Source organism: Triturus cristatus, chromosome 2_2 (genome assembly GCF_964204655.1).
Source record: "Triturus cristatus chromosome 2_2, aTriCri1.1, whole genome shotgun sequence".
Lineage (NCBI taxonomy): Eukaryota > Metazoa > Chordata > Amphibia > Caudata > Salamandridae > Triturus > Triturus cristatus.
The window spans coordinates 709,338,945-709,352,701 of record NC_140582.1 but is presented as its reverse complement, the minus strand read 5'-3'; positions in this window follow the sequence as shown (position 1 = coordinate 709,352,701).

The following is a 13,757-nucleotide window of genomic DNA, read 5'->3' as shown; positions in this document are numbered from 1 at the left end:
ATAGGGCGGCCCGGGGGGGGGTTGATACCCTTATGGATTTTGGGGAGGCAGTAGAAGAATGGTGTCCGTGGATTGGTTTGGTTAAGAAATACTGCTTCATCATGTGAAATCCAATCTTCAGCTTCGGCTTCGGTGGTCATGTTCTGTATTTTGGTCACCAGGCGTTTCGTGGGGTCCACGTTGATAGGTTGGTAGTATTGCATGTCCGAGAGTTGGCGTTCACATTCTGCTTCATAGATTCCCCTATCCAAGATGACGATGGCCCCACCCTTGTCAGCAGGTTTGAGAATGATGGACTGGTCATCTGCGAATTTGGTAAGGATAAGTCGTTCTTCTTTGGAGAGGTTGTCAAAGTGGTGGTTGGGGGTCGTATCGGCGACATCTTTCAGGACCGCTTGTTCAAAGGTTAGAACTTCGTTGGGTGTCATGGCCGAGGTCGGGGTGAACTTGGATTTGTTCTTGAGTCCAGTCCCTACCGTGGGTGTTTCTGGTTTCCCTTCGAAGAATGCTTTCAGGCGGATCTTCCTGAAGAATTGATGGAGTTCCTGGTGAAGTCTGAAGTCGTCTTCTCTGGGGGTGGGAACGAAACCAAGGCCTTTATCCAAGAGTCTCTGTTCGTCCATTGTCAGAATTTTGGTGGACAGGTTGACTACGAGGGTTTGGATGTTTTGCTCCTCAGGATCATCGGTTCTTGGTCTTTCCAATGCACGTTCCTTGATCCTGTTCTTCTTCTGCCTCTTCCTCTGCTCCTCCCTCTGTTTAGAAAAGGTGGGTTCTCAAATTGGTGGTACTGAGGCAACGGTGGGTTAGAACCTAGGTGGGGGTTCCACACAGGTTGTGGGCCCATCCAGGGTCCCTGATATAAGGGTGGTTGGTATGGGAGACCCGGGAAGCCTTGGAATAGCGGGGGAGGTTGAGATGTATGTCTGTAACCTCCACGGTACCTAGGTTTCCTGTTCTCGTAGCTCGAGTTGCTATTGGAGGAATTGGATCCTGATGAATGATTACTACTGGCATCGTCCGATGTTTCCGTAGTTTGAAAGACATAGTCTTCTTTAGTATAGGGGTAAATCTTCTTCTTGTCAAATCGTTTTACATCCTTTTGAAGTTGGTTAATTTTCTGTTTGGTAAGATATTCCTTATGTTCGTTCATCTCTTGGTTGATCTCGGACAGGCGAGACTTAAATGTCGTGATGGAAATGCCTGTCTTTAATCTATTCTCGGAGAGAGTGATCTGAATCAGAAGTTCATCTGACAGGCATTTGGCTGTGTTGATGATTAGCACCAGCCAGTCTCTGGTGCACTTCCAGGAGATGCGAGACCATTCTCGCCTAAAGGTGAGATCTTCCAGAAATATTCTAGGTGCCAGAGTAACAAGGAGACCATTGGGGGCGATGTTGGCTCTAAGGTATTCAGTCATGATTATACCGTGCAGAGCGGTCTTAATCTGTAATCTTCTCAAGGCTTGGAGAGATTTCCAATCGTCATCTCTGCTCCCTGATGGGAGATTACCATCCTCTGATAGTAAAGAGGGTGCCCTCAGAATTTCTGCTACTGTTTCGTCGTCGAAACAGAGACCTGGATCTTCCATGATAGAGATCAGTAGGTTGAGTCAGTCTTGTGAGGGAAGGAGGGGGGGGGGGGTTTGAAGGGCAGAGAGAGAACGTAGTGGAGAGGATGTCCCACGGCAAGCTGCCGTACTAAATAGTAAACACACGGAGAGGGGGACCAGGAGCAAGGGTTAAAGAGTAGGTCCTGTACCAACGCTCCTAAGTTAGCTATTCAAACAACAAGGTAACAGTTCCTATAGCGGGCAGTCCCAGTAAGGTATACTGCCTGAAGGGTGGAGAAAAAGTGATCGAGGAGGTTCGTGGTGATGTCTGAGAAGTAGGCCAGATACTCCTGGGTGGTGTTCCAAGTGCCCTCACACACCCTTGCGGGTGCAAAGCATCATCATCGGGCGTTGCTCCTCGTGGGGGTGGCGCTGCAGTCCCTCACGGGCCCTTCAAGAGGGCTCTCTGTCGGAGATCTTTTTGTTGGGGTAGCCGTAGTTGTGCGTGCGGGTGTGTGGGGATAGTGGGTGATGTGGTGAGACTAAAAAGACCCGCAGGTACCCCAAACGGTTTATTAGTGAGTCCGTAGGGTCTGGTTAAAATCTAACGGGGAGTGGTGCCTGAATAGCACTCTAAAAAGTAGGGGAAAGGTAGATTGTTCTGCTACTCTCAACCCGTGTGTGACAAAATTAGAGTGAGAACGTGAGGTGGGTGGTCAACATGTTTCGCGCTGCCCGCGGTCCCTAACGGATCCGTAGCGCTTCGTCAGGACCAAAAGTAAAAAGAATTACAAAAACTGAGATATAGGAGCAAGTGTATCCTATATTCCCATCTTAGAGGGAACACGTATTGTTCGTGTCCCAAAGAGCGAACCTAAAGGGAGAGGGGGAAAAAAAAGGGAACAAGGAGACAAAAAGAGGCAAAATAAGGTGGTCAGCAACGTATCCAAAGTGCGCAATACAAGTCCCCGGTGTACAGGCGAACCGGTGCGGGGATATACTCGGATAATGGTTGTGCCATATGCCAGAGGAAGGGGGGGAGGGAGGGAATGTGTCAATTAACGATTACTTTTACTCTGCTACCGGCAGTTCTACTGTTGTGTCTTTTCCTCCTCTCGTAGTATGAGCTTTTCACAAACGCTGGCTGTCTCTTTTTAGCTGGCGCCCCCGCCCCAGCTGATCTCTATCCGGTACAGCTTGGACCCACTTAATATTGGGTAGGTTTACCAGTTTCCCACAAGCTCCACATATCTTTAGCACTATAATGTAGTCTACACATGGTCACGGAATACTGTTAAACAATTTTGTTGGCTCACTCGTCCATCCTCGCCACTTTCTAAGGTCGAACTTCCGGCATGTCGATAACACCCAGTTTAACTCGACATTAGTCGGTTTTTAGACACTAGTTTAACAGCTGTGTTCAATATTCCCTTATAAACCTTGCATGACCATAGCACTGCGAAGCCCTGAGCTGTCCATCATGCACTTGTTCTCCACTTAACGGACTTGCATGATCAAGATATCCACAGAGTTGATGGAGCCACGAGTCTCTCTTGCACCTGCCCACTTGAGGGCTTACTTTGACACATTCCCTCCCTCCCCCACTTCCTCTGGCATATGGCACAACCATTATCCGAGTATATCCCCGCACCGGTTCGCCTGTACACCGGGGACTTGTATTGCGCACTCTGGATACGTTGCTGACCACCTTATTTTGCCTCTTTTTGTCTCCTTGTTCCCTTTTTTTCCCCCTCTCCCTTTAGGTTCGCTCTTTGGGACACGAACAATACGTGTTCCCTCTAAGATGGGAATATAGGATACACTTGCTCCTATATCTCAGTTTTTGCAATTCTTTTTACTTTTGGTCCTGACGAAGCGCTACGGATCCGTTAGGGACCGCGGGCAGCGCGAAACATGTTGACCACCCACCTCACGTTCTCACTCTCACTCTAATTTTGTCACACACGGGTTGAGAGTAGCAGAACAATCTACCTTTCCCCTACTTTTTAGAGTGCTATTCAGGCACCACTCCCCGTTAGATTTTAACCAGACCCTACGGACTCACTAATAAACCGTTTGGGGTACCTGCGGGTCTTTTTAGTCTCACCACATCACCCACTATCCCCACACACCCGCACGCACAACTACGGCTACTCCAACAAAAAGATCTCCGACAGAGAGCCCTCTTGAAGGGCCCGTGAGGGACTGCAGCGCCACCCCCACGAGGAGCAACGCCCGATGATGATGCTTTGCACCCGCAAGGGTGTGTGAGGGCACTTGGAACACCACCCAGGAGTATCTGGCCTACTTCTCAGACATCACCACGAACCTCCTCGATCACTTTTTCTCCACCCTTCAGGCAGTATACCTTACTGGGACTGCCCGCTATAGGAACTGTTACCTCAATACATGTTTGCCAACACTGATTTAACATGATGTCCCTAAATAATTAAGGGCCTTATTTATGAAGGCCTGCGTCACATTCACGGCGACGTTGCGTCACTTTTAGTGACGCTGCGGCAGCGTAAATAATTCGCATGTTGTGCCATATGTATGAAGTGATGCATCTACGCAGATGTGTCACTTCGTAAACCCCTGCGCTGCATTATACCTGCATCAGGTATCATGTATGCAGAGTGGGCATTCCCCCTCAAGAAGGGTGGTAGGAGTGCGTAGTGAAATCTATAAGATTTCACTGTGTCACTTCTAGGACGCCAATGCGTCAAAACCTTACACCTGCCTCATGGCAGGCGTAAGGGTGACGCAGGCTCTTTCACATGGGGCTAGCCCCATGTGAAAAGGGCACATTGCTGGAGTTGCAACTGTTTTCAGATACACCCCAGTAATGCAACAATTCTAGGCCGACAGATAAGTCAGTAATACTGACGTATCTGTCATTCCTTGCGACATGATGCGTCATACAGTAAATAGGACGCATCCATCATGTCGCAAGGAGGGCACACTAAGAAGTGTTGCATCGCTGCTTTCACGCAGCGATGCAACACTTCTCATCAATGAGGCCCTAAATACCTTGGTGTTTGGATTTCTTCCCCTATACGAGAAACACTTTGTCATAATTTTGTTATGTTGAAAACCAATTACAAGCATGACTCTCGACTTGGTCTCCACTATATTTATCTTGACACTATTAAAATGATGATTGTACCACATGTTCTATACACAACTTCCATGTTACCTTTTAAGAGTACTAGTTATCATTTTAAACAAGTGGATTCTATTTGTACTAAATTTCTCTGAAATAATAAACCTCCACCTAAAGCACTCCCTAAGCTCAAACTCCCACAATGTTAGGGAGGTGTTTGATTTCCAGATTTTAAACTGTAACATTCTTCTTTTCTGGTTAGACAGTTCTATGCCTTAATTATTGATTTTCACGATCAACACTTACCAATGTGGATTGACTTTGAATGTTCTTTGTTGAATGTTTTTTCATTTAGAGATATAAGTTTTATGTCAAGCTGTACTTTTATCTCCAAAAATCCCATTAAAAAATATTTTCAGTATTAATTTGTCAGCATATTATTATTTAATAAGTGTACGTTCCTACAGTGTTTTTTGCATTCCTCCATCTGGTATATCAAATTTCTTAAGTTTTGAAATAGATCTTTCTATTTTAAACATTGGAAAGAAAAAGGTATAATTTATGTACACCAATTTTTGAATGATAAGTCTATTGCCATTTTCAACTATTTTCAAGCACAGTATCAATTGTCTGACTCATTAATGCAGGAATATAAATTAACTTCCTCTTCTCTTCAATGTACCAATGAAACCTGATTCATTAATACCAGTGTCAATTATATCTGTTGATAATGTTATACATGGTACCACTCGTAAAGCTACACTCTTTTATAAGACCTTACCTTCTCCAAATTCAACTAGAATGAAAAGATATTGTGAAATATTATGGGAAGAGGATTTATCAGTTTTCTTCTATCCCCCAAATTTAGTACAAAATATGGCTTAAACTATTTACAACTTCTAAAGCTGCTCATTTTACTTAGTCACTCTTTTTCATTTATCATAGAGCGATCACTATACCAGAACTGGTGGCTAAATTTGATATTTCTGTTTCCCCTTTATGCTGGTACTTTTATAAAAATAATGACTCTTTTTTTTCACAACATATTTTATTGGAATTTCATACAATGCAATCCGGGAACATCCGGCACGGTACAGCATTTACGACAGTTTAACAAGTGCATCTATGTCATTTAAGTGCCCACCAGACCCGATTGCAGTCTGCACTGATCTGATATAAGTCCAAGACGAATCACATTGAAACAAAAACTAACATACAACAATATGCATCTGTGCAGCCCACAGTCCATCCCACCCACCATACTCTTAAGTATGAATCGTCGTCCGCCCTGTATCTGCCGGTATTTGTTCATATGGTAATAAATTGTCTAAGCGTTGGTGGGAGTTATTACATGATTCCAGTGACAATCCTCTGTAATCTACCCATCTTTGCCAATTTTTGATATGTTTCTGGGGGCATCCTCGTGCTATAAATACTGGTATTTCCAGTCCCATATTGAAATCCATGCCACGCTTCCAGGTTTCGATACGGGGCGGTGGATCTGCTTTCCACTGTCTGGCTATGTCTCGCTTGGCTAGAGTCAGACCCAAAAATAACAGATGTTGTTTATATATGTTCACACCTATTCCCTCTGTGCAATGTAGCAGTGTAGGCTTTGGGGATCTAGGCAGGTCCCATGCCAGTACTTCTGCTAGATAATCCAGCACACCACACCGGAAGTGTTCCAGTGCAGTACACGACTAACTAGTATGTAAAAATGTACCTTCATCCCGTTTGCATTGTGGGGATGCAATTAACCTGGCCTGCCATAATTTGAGCATTGTGTAGTAAAATAATGGCTCTTTAATACGTATGTTATTTAACTTATATACTCACTGAATCCAGAAAAACAGTCACACATGCTCTCGTCAGCAGCAGACTCGGCAACGCACACTATGGCGACACCACCCAGAAACTCCCCAAAAAACTGCAGACCATCCAGTACGCCTCCGCCAGACTCATCCTAAACATCCCATGCCACAACCACATCATCTGCCACCTGAGAGGCTTTCACTGGCTACCTGTCAACAAGAGAATCACCTTCAAGCTTCTCACACATGCCTACAAAGCCCTCCACAGCGCTGGACCGGCATACCTCAACCACAACCTCTCCTTCAACACTCCTACCAGACATCTCCGCTCCGCCAAACTGGCCCTGGCCTCCGTCCTACGGATCTGCAAGACCATGGCTGGAGGAAGATCCTTCTCCTACCTCATTGCGAAGACCTGGAACTCCCTGCCACTGCACCTCAGGCAATCACAATCGCTTCCGCAATTCAGCAAGGACCTCAAGATCTGGCACATCGATTGAACTGCAGACCGAGGCCTTGAGACCCTCACAGGTGAGTAGTCGCGCTTCATAAGATTGTTACTGTTTGATTAACTGTTGCAATGTTAAGGCTTTTTGGAATATAGTTTGGCCCAAATGTTTAAAAGTTTTTCAGGTTAATATTCAGGTTTTTTTACCACCTAGTGTTGATCTCTTATCTCCTGAACCTATACTATTAGATCTTTGTATTACACTTGTGTTTAATGTGATACTTTATTGTTGGGAAGATTTGTCTAAATTATCTGTGCTTTCATGGTGGAACGTTGTATGTGACATCCTATTTCTTTTTCTACTTTACATTTAAAGGTTAAATCTGATGTCTACTGGCTACCATCTACAACCTTTCTTTCCTTGCACTCATTTCCCTATTAGGCTATATCCCTCCACATCTAATTTTTTCTTTCTTCTCTTTCTTTCTCGTCTATTTTCTTTTTGTATCAATCAATCAAAACTCTTTATTCGGCATCTAGAAAACACCATAAAAGCACATAGAAATAAAAAAATAATTCATTAAAATCCATGCTGCTATACATCAAATACAGTACTAATTTTTGCTTCAGCAAACCCCTCTTGTTTTCCTTATTTTTAAGGCTATCTTCAGGAAATTCACCACACAAAACAGAGTCCGAGAGTCATTTAGCATTTGTAGGTGTAGCAAGGCGACCCTGGCCTGCTTGAATTTAGCCTGTTTTAAAATACCAGCTAAAAATCGACGTCTCAGCACTGAATAAAATGGGCATAACAGTACAAAATGAAGGGTATCCTGAGGAGATCGTAGATCGCAGCCACAGGGACCCTTCTGCTCAACCGAAACAGTAAAACCATGAGGCACAGATAACAAGTGATGTAAAAGATTGAGCCTAAAACGGGTGATTAAAAACCTATCCTGAGCATTACACATAAGAGTCAAATACGGTTCCATCCCCACCACCGTTTTCAACATATTGTAAGCTATCACAGAGTTCTTGCCCCCTTCTTTTGTTTCTCTCTGCAATTGGACATAGTTAAAATATCTTTTCATCACCAATTTCCTGTCCAAACGGGTAATTTCCATGGGGGTACTAAAAAGGTTTTTGCATCCAATAGACTCAAGAGAGGACTTTACATATCTCAACCAAGGAATGGACAACCCTTTATCCCTACTGATGCTGTCCATAATTATTTGCCTGTTTAGTTCAGCCTCTGGGTTCGCCCATCTTTTTGTATCTTTTTCCAATCTCATTTTTTTTATGTAAATAAAATTTTTTAATTTCTAATATATTTTCTCATGTTTGCAATCCCTTTTCATATGCATCGATTTATACAATTGTTATTTTATATAGCTTTATATGAGGAAACCTTTATTCTGAGGGTTGAGAAGGAGTTGAAAAAAAAACTCTACTCGACACAAAATGTTATTTATCTCCACCATCGGTATAGAAGCGTATTTGCTGAGCACATCTCATCTGTGGGAATGAGGGTTGCTGTTGAGATGCAGACAAGGAACCATCCCAAATCTGCTCTGCTTCCCGTTAGGGCAGCATGAGGTAACCAACGTACCTGAATGCCCCTGTGACATGATCCCTTAAATACCTCTTCATTTTGCGCTCGTTTGTGGTTATTATACCAGATATACAAGATGGTCTCTCTTGCCAGTGTTGAAAATATATAACTTTACCCAATGAAGGCCCGCCTTATTATTCTTACAAACGTTGTCATCCTAATATATGCATATAGCTGTTTGTACTTTTTTAAGATGTGCAGTCCCTCACAGATCTAGCATACATTTTTTATTATTCCTTGTAATTCCTTTTTTTAGCCTTTCAATTTCAAAATCTGTAGAGCATTCTGCATTTTTATGGTCAATTTTCAAGGGAAAATGTATGGTTTAGAAGAAGAAGGTGAAGAAGATACATACATGTTGGCATTCATTCTTGTTCGCTGGTCAGTTGTTACATATTTGCAGCATGCTGGTCGCTCAAGAAACGTTTTGTGACATTTCTTCGGATTGTTTCTCTAATTAAAGTGGAAGTTATGAATTTGTATAGTTTGCCAGCTGGATCATGTGACAGTACTGCGGTGATTTATTTAGTTCTTATTTCTGTTTATTATTCAGGGCTTTTACACCCAATATTTGAGCTATTTGTGATTGTGGCATAATTGATATATTTTTATATTTTTTCAAGGCCAATAAAGGTATATTGATTGAATAATTGATTGTCCCATGTTAGAAAAAGGAGCAGAAGCAAAGATGTCGATGACTGGATGATGGCTACTTTACGGACATTATCTATTTTAATGGCGGACTGACCGTGAGGCTAACACAGAGATGGCAGAAGCCTAAATCGCTTTTCAACGCCATGCTGACTCTTTAGTATTGGAAAGTGCTCCCTCAATCAGGATGACGTCATTCTCTAGTCCATTCCATTTCATTCACATGTAGAAAACCCCACTCAAAGCATGTAGGCATTTCTCACTGAAAACATAACATTGCCCCATGAGAGTCACGAAACTGCTGGCTGAAACCTTAAAACGTGTCCACAGATGGGCCCTAGAAGTGCCAAATCAACCACAGTAAAATGTCCACAATAAAGCAATGCACAGTGTTTCCACAAGAATCATGCTGTCCTCCTGCATCACCATGAAATGCACCAACTACTCGAGCAAAACTTCTCCCAGAGACAGCAAATTGCTCCACACGAGAGCAATTGCATCATCTGCATTAGGCCTATGAAAATGAGTTCATTTAGGAGAATGAGTGGATTCCAAACATAAGCCAGGATATAATATAGCAACACATGTTCTTTCACAGCAGTTGTGCCAGCCCTTTTAAGTCATGGAATTGTCCTCATCAGCCAAGAAGTGGCCTTCTCAGATACCTGTTGTGCAGGTAGTCAAACACAACCTTTACTGGTCCCCTCATGTAGCAAACAAGTGTCCACAAATGATTAGTGACATGATCTGCCCACTCGACTCTTGTGAAGTGGCTAGAGCTGGCATGGGCAGTGACATGCTTTGCACCAGAGGCTTGGGAGCATCTACTGTATTAGGACAGAAAGCAGACCCAGCCCCTCAAGTAAAGAACTAAAGACAGAGGAAGAGAAAGAGACAGAGTGACAAAGAGAGAGTGAGTAGAAGAGCGAGTTAGCAGTCAGACCCCAGTTCTTTTACGTGTCTTCCTAAACACTTGAAACCAATTACAACAGTTCAAACAAGGAAAAGGACACTGTGTCATCTACACACACCTATCCAGGCCACATTAAGGCGTCATCATCTGGTGTTGTACTGATAATAAAAGCATTCATGTGCCATGTCGAATAGTACTAATAGCCCTCTGGGATGTTACACAACTTGTGGTCAGATGCCGCGCCCTCAGCTTTCCAGTCGCACATCCGGGTAAGCCCCAGCAGCTCAGGGCATTTTGTTTTGTAGTTGCTTCTTCACTGCAATCCAGAATTTCTTTTAGAGCTTCAAGTTACGTACTTTGGCCAAGATCCTCTTGAGTATTTCTATTACTTTCTTTTGAGCCCAAGTGGGGACTGTGTTAGAGTAGGAAGGGCAGCATGAGTGGACAAATGTGGTACTCCTCACAGTGCATTTCACTTGCTATGGGAAGAGAGCTGTCCATGTCAAAGCAGACCCCTAATTTGTTCCCCTTTGCATGTGAAGGGGTTGAGACCTAATATAGGAAATGCTCAGCTGCATTGGAGGAGCAGTGCTCGAGGAGACACTCTTCCCAGCAGGAAGAGGCTGTGCTGTAACTTGTGGGCCCAGACCCCTTCCTGCTCCTGGCCCACAACACTGAGGGCTGCGGACCCAGGAATCCTCGTGCCCCCTTTACAACCCTGTCACCGGCTCCTGTCTCCGTCACCAGCCACGCTCGGGGCATTGATGGATCCAATCACCCTGGATCGTGGTGAGGATCTGAGAGGCTTTGCTCGGGAGAAAGCGAGCCACCAGGACACACCGGCCCAAGCCCCGCATGTATCAAAGAAGGTTGGGCATTCAGTTTCAGGGGTCATTGTGCGCCCTGGCAGCCCCTCTCTCTTCATTCATCCCTTGTGAAAATAGAGGAGGAAAATAGCTGGAGCCAGCAGGAGCAGCGCCATATTTTACACCAGATGCATCATTGCATATGCAACATTGGGAGAGAAAGCATGCCTAGCTCCCTTGCCTATCTATCATCACTCTGTTCAAGTAAAGAACGGAGAGACAGACCAAGATAGAGACACGCACTGAGACACAAAGGGCCAGATTTACAACTAAAGCAGCGGGGCGCGGCGGGAAGCCAAGAAAGCTAATGCTGCGCTCCGTCACTTTAGAAATGCAGGGTTGCATCGACTTTAAAACAATACAGTGCAGCCCTGCGTTTCTCCTTTCGCTGGTGCTAAATCTAGCTGCCTAGCGCCAACCATAGTGCAAGGGTGCCTGCATTGTGGGAAAGGATTGTTTATGTGCAGGAAGAGATACCTTCCTGCACATAAACAATTATACATGGCGTTTTGCTGTTTCTATGTGTGCTGCACAATGCATCACATATAGAAACAGATAAAACGAGGAGAAATAAAGCATTTCTCCTCATTTCGCCTGTTTAAGACCAGGTTTTCTCTGGTCTTAATTTTGGTGCTGCTCCATATTTATGCCACCCTTGTAAATATGGGGCAGCGTCAAAATAAATGGGTGCTGCAGAGGAATGCCCACCGCAACACCCATTGCTCACCCCTTTCATGCTAAGTATATCGTGACAGGGTCCCAAATTCACAAGGCGGCGTTAAGCCACTTTACTTGGCTTAACACCACCTTGTAAATAAGGCGAAGCTCCTATCGCAACAGGAACGTCGATAAAAGTGACGTGCCTGCGCCGATAGGGGCTTGTAAATGTGCACTAGAGTGAGAAAGTGAGAGTCAGTGAGCAAGAGAGAGTGGTTGACCAGTGGTGCTGGAACCGTTTTTCCTGCGGGGTGCTGCCATCAATTCCACATCACTGAATTCATAGCGATGCAGAATGATGCAATCATCCCACAAATGACACCTTTTGAATACATTTTGAAGTGCTTAATCTTGAATTACTATAGTTTAAACAGGAAATAGGAATAAGCAAATAAAACACTCAGAGGCGTCTTCCAAACGCACATTCAGGTCACAGTAGAACACTGCCACCTAGTTCTTTATTTATCATTCAAACATTACTTTCTCGTATTCATAATATCTATTACCCCCCAAGGATGTTATACAACTTGGGTCACCTGCCGCGCCCTCAGTCACACCTGTAATGTTGAATTCTCAGAGTGTTGCACCTGCCTTCGATCAATCTTTCTTATCCACTTGACTCTGTCTCCCTTTCCTACTAGAGGCGGCTGCTTTCTGCTCGAAATCAGCCTGGGCCATGCTTGCTCCCATTCACACCCCACTCAAAGGCCAGCGGGGTTGGGCGGGGCCAGTGATGCTGTGACAATTTTCATAGTGGGGCTGCTGGCCATTAGCATCACCTCAAACCATATCACTGGTGAAAAATGCAACTCCTTAATAAAACTCAAGTGCGCTAAAGGGGCCAGACATGTTTGGTGTGAGGATGGCGGAGGATCTAGTGTGCATTTTTCACCATATTTACACAAATTTGCATTCAAACATTGCGTGGTAGGGCTAAGTATTTTATCGATACAACATGCTCCTTTTTGTGCATCTAAATCCAGATAAATAACCACGGGTCTGGCAACTGATGAAGAGTGAGGATTTGTAATGCCTGTTTAAACGCAAACCTCAGAATTCGTGCTATCTCAGTGAGGATGACCACCGTGCTATGCACCCAACAGCACGTTAACGTTGAGAGATTCTGTCCTCTCATCCACTGGTGATTGATCCATGTACACATGTGAAATGAGGCGACTGGTCTCATCCGTCTTCTCGTTATGTGCTTTTCCTGTACAGCACCCTCTCATAATAACCTCCACACCAAATTTCCACGCTTAGAAAATTGATTGTGCCTCAAAGAGAGGCTAATACATATTAGAACTGGGGCAGGAGTTTCCTCGCCTTCTTTCTCCCTCTCAGTTTTTCTAAGAGTGATCTTAGGACTCTTTGGGTTTCATATGAATGTATTTACCATGTTGGGTAGATGTTTGAAGTTTTTATTGTTTTGATTCTCCCCCACCATGTGACAAATGTAGGTGATCAGCCTTCTAGCAAGACAGCTGTTTTTGTAATTGGAATAACTTCATTGAGTTTGATTGATGCTGCTAGATTATCATTAAATTCAATGCAATGGTATTTTATATAAACTACTTTCCAAGAAAGACCAGAGTTTCCCATCACTTCTTTGGAGCACAGGTGGTTCAATGGTCTGACTTCAGATGCACCTTTGTTTAGTGTGTAGCCAGTTACTGCTGATTATAGAGCGGTTGTGGATATTAGGGCACTGATCGTCTGCATCTTGTTCTGAGAAAATAATATATTATCAGCGTTTGGAGCTGCTTTCACCATTAAGTTCTCAAATAGATACCCGAAATTGCTTATTTTTGATAGAGAATAAAAGAGATTCAAGGGCAAGAAGAAACAGGGCAGGTGATAGGGGGCAATTTTGCCTGGAGCCTTGTTTTAGCTGGTATTGGTCGGAGGCTACATAATCTACTCTAACTCTAGTGACTGGTTGAATATGTAGGATCATTGCCATTTTGATAACATCTGTGTCTAGTTTGGCTTTTCAGTTTTCCTGTGAAGAATAGCCATTGTACTTTGCCAAATGCCTTATCACCACCTAAGGCAATTGCTTCAGTCACTCCAATCCAATATTTATT